The sequence below is a fragment of the Amblyomma mixtum genome, unplaced genomic scaffold (genome assembly GCF_055824585.1).
Source record: "Amblyomma mixtum isolate Tamu unplaced genomic scaffold, ASM5582458v1 scaffold_23, whole genome shotgun sequence".
NCBI classification, from domain to species: Eukaryota; Metazoa; Arthropoda; class Arachnida; order Ixodida; family Ixodidae; genus Amblyomma; species Amblyomma mixtum.
This window is the reverse complement of record NW_028317720.1, coordinates 90,393-101,621: the sequence shown is the minus strand read 5'-3', so window position 1 is coordinate 101,621 and position 11,229 is coordinate 90,393. Positions and strand designations below refer to the sequence as shown.

Sequence of the window (11,229 nt, the reverse complement as noted above, 5' to 3'; positions counted from 1 at the left end):
GTTCAGCGATATGCATTTAGCCTTGTCCCCTACATCTACATCTGTCATCTACATCTGCCTACTACATCTCCGGAACACTGCGAACAACCAGTTTAGGTGAAAGAATAATTGCGTCTAAGCTACATAGAGACCACTGATTAGAGATGGAGAAAAAAATAGTCACCTTTGATTATTATTTTTATTGACACTCTCGTTCGTACTGCATAAGACTGACATCACACTGACCAGTGCGTATTAGAGAGACCAATGCATATAGAGAGAGGTATGCTGACCGCTCACATGAATCAGGACTCGGTAATTCTTCAAACTACAGGTTGGGCGCTATGCGCGATCTAGACCTTGATCTGGCGACGAAAACGCCGCACCGAGTGGGAGGTTAACGCATTTCCCGCTGCTTGGTGTCAAAACTGCGGCCGCAGCATCTCTACAGACTTGGATCCGGCGACACCTTATATCGAGAGGTAAACAAGCAATAAGAGGGGTGTCCTTTCTTATTTCAAAAACGCGTGAAAGAATGCGAACTTACCATTCAATATAACGGCAGTACTGCAGGAGGGTTACCTGTAATCCTAAATTCCGCCTTGTCTTTTCGCAGGCACCAGCCGTCTTCGAGGGTCGTCGCAGGCGCTCTGATGGCTTTTGCGAGACGGGTACGGCGCTAGTTCCAGAATCCAGTCTGTGGGTGAGTAGTTTTTAGTGTAGCAGCAGGCTTGTATCGGGTGGAGGAAGTATCGAGAATCAAATTTCTGGATTTCGGAATAAGTGGCTGATATACATATTTGTGAAATGAGAGGGGACTATTCTGGCTCAGTCCTTTCGAACCTGACTCGCTGTGCCTGCATGCTCTTTGCGCACCGTGATACCGTTTCCTTTCAACAAACTTTTCAGGCAATGGATAGAGGGTAATGGCATTATTTCTGCACATTAACTCGGTTTTATCCCTCTTCATTCTTTATGAAGTGCTACAGGCTTCCCGCGTTTTGAACAATACACTGAAGGTTCCAGCATAAGTTCAGCCTTTGAATTGGTATACTCTGGGAATTTTTTCGGTAAAGGTTCCACAGAAAGCAAAGTGATATTCATATTTTAAGCAAGGAGATACATAGACGTGTCTTGCTGCTTATGACTTTTTGCCCCATAAATCGAAGCTCAAAGCGTTGTGAAAATGGAACACCTGACATGAATGACCCTTCTTCGTTATACTTGCTGGCGTACATCTCTGGATGAACGTGCTGACCAATGGAGAATGCTGCTGGTATCTAACGCTCCAATTTTTAACCGCTGTTATCCCCACCATTGCCCTCGCATTCGAATTTTTCCTGTCAGCGCCGCATGAATGGTTAGAGAAAATACTTTGGACGTTCAGGCCAACATAGCAGGCAGTCAGCCCACCCAGAAAAGAAAATGACCGTCCCCATACCCACTAGGTGCGAAATGCGGACGCACGCATGAACTATACCTTTCCTTATGGAGACAAAAGCATGCACGTGCGAATTGCGTGCATCCATATCGTATACTACGCGATTCGAAAGCGTGTTATGCCACTGGTGCAGAGCAAGCCAACGTGTACACTGGTACACAGCGCTCGCGTTGCATCGAGGAGAAATTGTGACGCTACTCGACGGGCAGTGTGAGAAAGCCTTAAGGTGAGGTGCTTCGTCAAGCAAATGTTTGTATGCTTCACCTTTGCAGGGTACTACAGGCGCTACATGCGCTTTGTACTATGAACGTCGCCTTGTCTGCCCTGAGCTTGGTGCTGCTCCTGTATATCTGCACGTGGAGTCGCCATGGTGTGAGTGAAAGGCAGCCATCTCAGACTAAAGTACAAGCTTGTCATTCAGACAGCTGCATGACAGAGTTGCGAATGGTGCGATTAAGTGCTCGTCAGAAGTGACCACTGCTTTCAGACACAATGCGGCGCCCGGGTGTCGCTGGCTACCGCAATAGCTTGTTGAAACAAGTGGCGTTGAATAAGCGGCTAGTCCAGGTAGTAAAAACTGAAGAATTGTATTTTTAAAGTAAGGAACACAGCAAAATATGCTGGGGGGAATGGGGGGGGGGGGGGATCTGTCGTGTCTTTTATGTACGACCGGAGGACTGAAGAGATTCCATCGCCATATAATGGCGAGTATTTCCGGTTACTGGATTGTATTGCCGCCGGAAAGTTCAAGTGAGATTCAGTGCAATGTTTCCAAAGAAAAAAAACCCTCGTTTCCTACAACATCGCGGGAACACTGCGACCAAGCGTTTAGTGAAAGAATAATTGCGTCTAAGCCACCTAGACACCACAGATTACAGATTACAGACTAAGGGGAAAAAAGTCACCTTTGACTAGAATTCTTATAGTCATTTTCGTTCGCACTGCTTCAGACTGACATTACACCGAGCAGTGTGTATTAGAGAGACCGGTCCGTAGGAGAGAGGGATATGCTGACCGCTCACATGAATCTTGAGTGCAGTGAATCCACAGCCAGTAGGTTGGGTGCTATGTAGGTCTAGACCCTGTTCTGGTCACGGAAACCCTACGCCGGATAGGTGGTTAACCTCCTGCCTGGTGGATGGTGTAATAACTGCCCCCTGTGCAGACTTGGATCCAGCGACGCCATGTATCGACAGGTAAACAAGCAATGATGAGGGTGTCCTATCCTATTCCGAAAGCGCTTGAATGCTTGCGAACTCAGGATTCAGTGTCATTCCAGCACTGCAGTAGAGGTACCTGTAATCCTAAAACTCCACCTTGTCTTTTCTCAGGCCGGACCCGTTACGCGGTTCTCGTCGGAGGCGCTGTGATGGCTTTAAGGCGATGCCTACAGCCGAGTGCCCAGATGGCGCGTCAGTTCCACAGTCCACTTATCGGGCGAGTAGTTTTAATTAAGGAGCCAGCCTTGTACCGGTTGCATCTGTGTTTCCGTGTTTCCGAATAAATTTCTGTGTTTCCGAATAAGCGGTTGGCGTAAATATTTCTGAAATGTCAGAGCTCCGTTCGGGTTCAATTCTGGCGATCCTCACTCCTCATCTGCGCGCTTCTTGCTTACCACGAGGCTGTTTTCTTTGAACAAAATTTCCAGGCAATGAATGCAGGGCAGTGGCATTACTTCTTCAGCCCAACTCCGTTTTACCCCTCTTCATTCATTGTCAAATGTTACAAGCTAACCGCGTTTAAAACAATGCAGTGAAGGTTCCAGCATGACTTCGGCCTTTGGATTTGTATATTCTGGGCATATTTTCGGTTAGGCTTCCAAGGAAATTCCGCCGAGAAATTAAGAAAAGTAATTTGTGCATTTTCAGCAGAGGGATTCAGAAACGAAAGTCATGCTGCTGACGTAGTTTTTTTCCATAAATCGAAGCACCAAGCTTCGCGAAAATGGAAGTCCTTAGATACATCACCCTTTCATTACACGGTTAAACTTGTAAAATGCTGGCGTGCACTTCTGAATGAACGTGATGACTATTAGATAGCGCTGTTGGTAACTAACGCGCCATTTTTCAACCATTGTTTCGCGGTTACCACCACCACAGCGCTCACATTCTCATTTTTCCTGTGAGCGCCGCATGAATGGTCAGCTAAAATGCATTGGACTTTACGGCCTTCGTAGCAGGCAGTCAGCCTACTGAGGAAATAAAGAGACCGTCCCTAGACCCATTAGGGGTGCAGTGCAGACACACACATCAACTATATCTTTCCTTATGAAGACCAAAGCACGCACGTGGGAACTTTCCCGCAGCCATATCTCATACGAAACTATTCAAAAGCTATTACGCCACCGGTGTAGGACATGCTGACACTACTCGGCGCTTCTTGTGACGCAACTAGTGACGCTACTTGTGACGCTACTCGGCACCACATGTGGCGCTATTCGACGGACAGCTTCGCAGTGCGTCCGAAAGCCTTGGGGGTGACAGGGGTGCAAAGCTAGCTACTGCGCACAGCTATTAAACCGGAAGTTTACTCTAACAATAAACCAGACATAGAAGAACAGAAAGCGGGGCGAGGTGGTTGTCATCCATTTTTTTAACAGCGCGAAAAGACGGCGCTCGTGTTGTTGTGTGTGTAAACGTCGTCGTCTTTTCGTGCTGTTAAAAAATGATAAACAGACATAGAATGCTATGGCGAAATAAGCAGCGGAAATGTTCGCTTTCACTTTTGTATTAGCCTTATTCGTGAAAGTTCAGAAAAGATTTTCGGGCTCAATTTAATCTTATTCGCGTTCAGACATTTGCTTGAGCTCCTCTGCTGATCAGCCGCGCCGAGGATGTCCAGCTTTTTGTGTTCATCGCGAAGTTGTACCATCTGTTTGTGTCAGCAGCAAGCGCCGCGTAACTTAAAAGTGAAGGTGAAGCAACCGCCGCCTATCACCCAATAAAATGAAAGGAGTGAACCAAGCATTAAAAAAAAAACCGCTAATTTTCGTAGGACGCGCTAGCAGGCGCTGAAATAAAGGCTTTTTATATTTTCTAGGATTCTGTACGCACATTCTACAGTTGCACTTTCTGTGTGTACTTGTCTATGTGCAACTCACTGCACGTATTTTGTGCACCTCCTCCATTTTGGCTTGAATCACGCAATTATATAGAAACCCTGAGATTTGTTGCTTGGATAGCTTGGATGTTGCCTGGATGTTGTTGATTTGGATAGCTAGGTGTATCTTTTTGTATACTGAGGATATTTAGGAAAATATCCGAACAGTTTATTTATTTATTTCCTCAAAGGTCTCGGTTGAGACATGACATAAGGGAGACATTACATTCCGCTACGCAACTCGTACAAAATGTTTAAGCGTGGACGAATGGTGCTATTATTAACGTTATTTGTGCTTCATCATGCAAATGAGTGCATGGTTCACCTTCGCAGGGTGCCTCTGGCGGCTCGGATGTGGAGCCAAGGTGCGGTCTACGATCGCCTTGTTTGCCCTGAGCTTGGCGGGCTGCTCTACTCCTTCATCCAAGTCCGCATGATATGAGTGAAAGGGGAGACATCTCCGACTAAAGCTGAAGTTAATCATTCAGGCAGCTACGTGAGAGGCAGTTGAGGATGGTGCGATTCAGTGCTCGTGAGAAATGAAAACTTTATGCAGAAAGAATCCGTCACCGGGTTTCACCGGCTCCCAAAATCAATTGTTCAAACAAGGGCATCAAATAAGTTGCTCGTCCAAATGAAGTGCTGTGTTTGAAAAGTAGGAAAAGAAAGGTTGGTGGGGGCTGTGAAGTCTGAAGTTATGCACGGCCTGAGTCACTGAAGGACATTAGAAATGCCATCGCCATATGATGTCCAATGTCGTTCCTTATATGATTCTTTTGCCCCCACAAAGTTCAAGAGAAATTCAGCGCAGTACTCCCCAGGGGAAAAAAGTCTTCTGTACAACATCTCAAGAATACTTCGAACAAACAGTAAAACAAAAATTGCATCTAAATCACCTAGAGAGCACTGAACGAATTTCTCCTCCAAAGAAATTCAGCCGCCGCGGCCGGGATCGAACCCGCGTCTTTCGGGCCAGCAGCCGAGCACCATAGCCACTGAGCCACCGCGGCGGCTCTTTTAAGGTGACAATTTCTTCCTCATATCTGTTCAGTGCTCTCAAAATTTGCACCTAAATCACCTAGAGAGCACTGAACAGATATGAGGAAGAAATTGTCACCTTAAAAGAGCCGCCGCGGTGGCTCAGTGGCTATGGTGCTCGGCTGCTGGCCCTAAAGACGCGGGTTCGATCCCGGCCGCAGCGGCTGAATTTCTTTGGAGGAGAAATTCGAGGCCCGTGTACTGTGCGATGTCAGTGCACGTTAAAGAACCCCAGGTGGTGGAAATTTCCGGAGCCCTCCACTACGGCGTCTCTCATAGCCTTAGTCGCTTTGGGACGTTAAACGCCATAAACCTACCAATCTGTCACCTTAAATTATTAGTTTTTATGGACATTGCTGTTAAGACTCTTCAGTATGAATTATTACGTGCTGCATGGATCTCGGCGTCAGCACTAAGAGGAGATTTTCGCGCGGCAGTACTATTTTAAAGCGCTGGGGAAGTCGAATTTGTACCTGTACACCCCGAGCGGTCTACACTAGAGCGGCCGTTTGGACAAAAACAAAAATTGATAAAGAAATAACCGTCGTTAGCAATGGCCTAACTGCTTTGTCCTTGGCCTGTTACAGTTTACGGTTTATGTGGGCTTAACGCTCCAAAGCAACTCTTCTATCAGGAACGCCACAGAGGACAGCTAAGGAAATTTCGACCACCTGCGGTTCTTTAACCTGTATTGACATCGCACAGCACACGGGCCTCTAGAATTTCACCTACACAAAAATTCGACCGCCACGACCGCGACCGAACCCGCGTCTTTCGGGTCAGCAGCCACCACGGCGTCCACAGTGCTGCACCGATTCGTTTTGATTAATAGGGAAATTAGAGCATTTCCTGATTAATAAAAACCCGAGACCAAGCAGGCAATTTTTTCTTCGGTGTTATCTGCGGAGAGTATCTATGGTGCAAAGGACGATAAAGGTGAACCAGAGAGGCACTAACAACTGAAGTTCTTAGACTTTCACCATCTGGCCTCCACGCAGTTCCTTTCTCTTCTGTCAAACCAACTGCCCAGCAACAACCCACTTGCATTTATTGCCTATTTTGAATGTTTGGTTGCTTTCTTTGCATTGTCAATTCCCCGATGTTCTGTTCATCACTCACTATAATGAAATGTAATGAAAATAAGGTTCCCGGAGTATGAATTTTTAAAAATATTAGCTGAGAAGTGATTTTCCTAATATTGGTATTTCCAAACTGATAACGTTTTCTGGTAGTGCGGCTGCATGTCAAAATCTGCCTCTTGAGCTTTGTGACATTTTTCCCCGCCGTATGAACACCGCCTCGATCGTCACATTTCAGGGAAAGTCGCTTTGCCAAAAACTATTTCCGTTCGATCAGGATGTATTATTTGCAGCAGAAGCTCTTTAAATCACTGTCTAAAGTTGTAGTTTGGCGTCCATAGAGAGAAGGAAGAGCCGAGGAAAGGCACACAAGGGAAGGAGACCAGTCAGCGTGAGCCCTTTAGTTAAAAGGGAAGGTGACAAGGAGCAAGTCGGCATGTGTCTTTTAGTTAACCCCTTAGCCGCTCTACAGCACTTTGCTTTAAGCGGTGACTTGTCACTCCTATGAACGTGCTAGATATTCTGGCGCACAGCTAAAGCACAGCGGTATTTTCTGGACGCTGCCCGCAAGCGGGCGACAAGATCACACCGACATGCTGCGGGGAAAATGCAGGTGGATGAACGAGTTTTGCGCGCTTCCCGCAAGCCCTCTCGCAGACGCTTTGTTTTTACCTAAAGACTGTGCAAACTGTAGACCACAAATTTTGACCCTTCTCTAGCATAATTGCAATCGTCGTAACGTTATTTCCTGGCGTCATTATTGTGCTAATGAAATCGCAAACCAGCTAGCCAGGGCATAAATCGTAAGAAAACGCGGGCAATTTTTTAACAACGTACCGCAACTGTAGTTCGGACGCCTTGTCAGCGCCGTATCACGGCGCGCAGCGACGAAGCAATGGCGTTTAATCTCGTCGTAGCGCGTTAGTCCTAAAAGATTGGCCATGTACACATTAGGGCATGCTCTGGTTATTTTTTTTTTGCGATGTCTGCGCATGTTTCCGAGCACGGGTCGCCTAAATTAGTCGGGAGCCTACCACTACAGTATCATTCATACCACAAGAGTCGCTTCAGTGCTTCAAACACTTACGAATTAAGTTTTTTTGTAAAACACCCTGATTTCTAACACCAATGGTCTTCATTTGCAGGCTGGCCAGCCTCGCCACAATTTTTGAGGGAGTCTGCTCGCGGAGCGGATTGGATGGACGAGACTGTGCACATAACAGGACCATCGAAGCCTGCCACACTCGAGACAGCGTCACAGCCTTCAGCACACTACGATGCACTGTGAGCGACTTTGGAAAATAGAGTCCCATGTGCCCAATTCGACATTCAAATTCAAATTCAGTTTATTTCCGTTCGAAGCGATGCGTTCGGTAATCAGGATAGAAGGGCTCTTCTCACAGAGAATAGTAGTGGCTATCGTCACAGCCTTCAGCACACTACGATGCCTTGTCAGCGACTTTTGAGATCCCAGTTCCATATTACCCATTCGACATTCAAATTCAAATTGAGTTTATCTCCGTTCAAAACAATGCGTTCGGTAAACAGGATAGAAGGTCTCTTCTCACAGATAATAATAGTGGCTATTTTACTGATGCGTTTGGAGGTATGCCTTAAGGAAATTTCAATGGAAGCAAAAATTGAGAGGCCCGTGTACTGTGCAACGTCAGTGCACGTTAAAGAACCCCAGTTGGTCGAAATTTCCAGAGCCCTACACTACGGTGTCCCTCATAACCTGAGTCGCTTTGGGGCGTCAAACCCCCTAAACCAAACCAAACCAATTTTGATGCCTGGTTTCGAACTCCAAAAAAGTTTTCAGGGCTCGTCGGGCATTACATCATTACGGCGGCAATATTTCTCACACAAATTTGTTTATTTACCTTTCTGTTTATTCCGATTCTTGCAGCTCCCGTTGAAGGCCTTTTTGTATGGGGGATACGAGAGGAAATTTACCTTGTCATACAGATAACACATTGTAAAAAAGAGGATGAAACGAAAATAAACTACTTCCAATTTGAAAACAAAATGGGTGCTAAAAGAGGGTAAAAACAAAGCAAGCCATGGTAAAAATAAAAATCGCCATATCGATATCCTGGGCAACACACAGAACAAGAAAACATGTATTATATGGCATGAAAAACTGGTTATACAGAAGGCGCACTGTATCAAACAAAGAACACAATGACGCATTATTTTTTAAGAACCATGAAGTGCAAATGGCTCGAACACAATTTCACTTGTAGAATTAACTCTGTATTCAGAAATTTCACAAGATAAACGCGCAGAAAAGCAGTTATCCCAAGAAAATTCAAGGCATACTCTTTTGAAAAGATGGCGGGGCTGACTTCTCTTCGGCAGTTTATTCCAATCAGGCACTGTTTGAAAAAAAAAAATCGAAGTTTTTAAATATATCCTCAAACTTTTACAGCATGCTTGAAACAAGATGGTATAGAGCTGGCGATCTTTCATATATGTATCTTTTGTAAAACATATCTTGCCTATAACATTGTAAAACAGCTCCAGCCATAAATACTTGAATGTCTTTGTAAGACAGGCAACCATACACTTTCGCACATCTGAGAGGATCATTTTGTAAAGTCATAGTTTGGGGGCAGAAACCGTGTCGCACCCTCCTGAATCTCTTCAAGCTAATAAGTTGCTTCTGTGTCGGGATCCGCAGTGTCACAACCATATTCTAGGATGAGACACCCATTTGTCTAGTGGAAGTTTTTTCAATCTAGCCAATACCTGTTTCAAAATGCGTTTTAATGATATCAAAGACGACTACCATTACCAGCAGTATGGTTAAGCTGATCGTTCCAATAAAGATTGTCAGTGAGGGTTGGACATAAGCAGTAATTCATGACAACTAGTATGTTTGTGTCAGTAGAAAGTACTGCTCAGTTAATGGTCGGCTTTTTGCTAATTTTAGTAGATATGTAAAAATTTTCAAAAATTTAATGTCGTGTACTAGGTACTGCACCATGTTAAGACTTGGGTTAGGCCACGTTGTAGCTGATTGACAGGTGCCACACAGGTGACAGCACGGTAGAGGCAACAGTCCGCGTACGATCTCACCCCCCTAGATACTTCTTCAACTATAAGACTGCTAAATGTTAAGAAAAGACGGCACAGAACTGTTGGCACTCTTTCTAGAATAACACGTTGCTTTCTGCTGAAAAGATGCGCTTCGAGCCATTTAAACGGGGAAGGTATAATTTTGAAGGTAGGCAAATTCACCACCAAAAACCATGTGTGCAACCGAAGTCCAAGAGCCTACAGTCAACCTGGCTATCATTGTTAACTGAGAGTGCTAATTTGTGACCAAATTCTATCAGTTGTGTCTCGTAGAAAAGACCCGTTCTTAAGGCGTGTTGCATTTGCCCAAAAAAAGTTGTCTTCTTGGATGATGGTAGAGCATTCATGTAAATCATGTGTTACATTAATTTGCACAAGACATTCTGAGGAAGATGTCTGTAGTTTATAGTTATTGTTTCGTTTTCCTCTTTTTATGTGGAGCGCGCCGCACAGAAGGCGAAGAGGCACCAGAGAGTGCGACGCAGAAGGAACAGAAAGAATCGCCCCCTGCCGGAGGTCTTCTCCCCTGACCTGTCTTTCTCCGCAATATTTCGGTGGCAACGGTGGGATGATGCTCAATCGCGCCCAGAACCAAGCGCCGGACTCGGCTGACAGCCTAGTTCCACCACCGGCTGATGAAGCGCACGGTGACATTGGCCACCGCCGTTCTGACGGCCTCGACATCTTGCGGATGCTGGACGCCGCCTTCCACCGCATCGCCGGGACCGTGTCGACCAGCCGATGGACCTGTTGTTGGACGCTCATTTGGCTGCACACACGCTGGTGTGGCGAAGATCAGCTGCCGTGTGCTCGGATGATGCACGGCGCCACCATCGTTCCGAAAAATATGGAACAACAGATCGTCCAGAATAAAACATGCTCAAAATTTTTCGAAGGAACTTGAACAACACTATCAGCATCTGCTTTCCCTCGAGTGATTTACTTTCCCTTCATTCACACATTAGATAGCAAACTTTTGATATTTTGTTCACTTCGTTACACATGAAACTGTGTTCTCAAAGCAATGTAGAATGTTCGCTGTTTACTACTATTCTGGTTCATGCCACTCCTTGTACCTCTTATTTCTTTCGTTTTCTTGTATACTGGATGACAGCGCATAACATGATTTCTTTTCCGACGCCGAAGCAAAGTTGAGAGTGACGCTGATATTTGCAGTTTATTTGAAAAATTAAAGCGGACCTGTTGGATGTAAAACAGCCCTAGCGTTAGTACGGCGAAATCCATCCTTCAGAGGGTTCTTTGTCAACGTTCATGACCCAGTTCCGCCCCGCACATATATGATGTCGCATAACTGAACCGCGAGGAGGTGGACATTTCAGCAATACACAAACTGAGTGCGCTAAAAAAGAGCTAAATGTGTGTCAAACCGATCCCTACGAAATCTTCCCCTGTGCGCCGCAACAGCGCGAAGAGCCCTTCATGCTTATTTTCAGTCTCCTAGCTCCCTCCAGCCCCTCCTTTCCGCATATTTATCGTTAGCAAGCCATAATGCAC

The 11,229-nt window shown here is 45.6% G+C and overlaps 2 long non-coding RNA genes across 2 annotated transcripts; both read left to right on the top strand.

Annotated features, from left to right (window-relative positions):
* Positions 1–609: 609 nt before the first annotated feature.
* On the top strand, positions 610–3,021 carry LOC149324557 (uncharacterized). Its single transcript, XR_016286821.1, has 3 exons — positions 610–682; positions 1,693–1,792; positions 2,752–3,021. It is a non-coding gene; the product is annotated as an uncharacterized LOC149324557 (long non-coding RNA).
* Positions 3,022–7,781: 4,760 nt separating this feature from the next.
* On the top strand, positions 7,782–10,624 carry LOC149324556 (uncharacterized). Its single transcript, XR_016286823.1, has 2 exons — positions 7,782–7,920; positions 10,156–10,624. It is a non-coding gene; the product is annotated as an uncharacterized LOC149324556 (long non-coding RNA).
* The last annotated feature ends 605 nt before the right edge of the window (positions 10,625–11,229 follow it).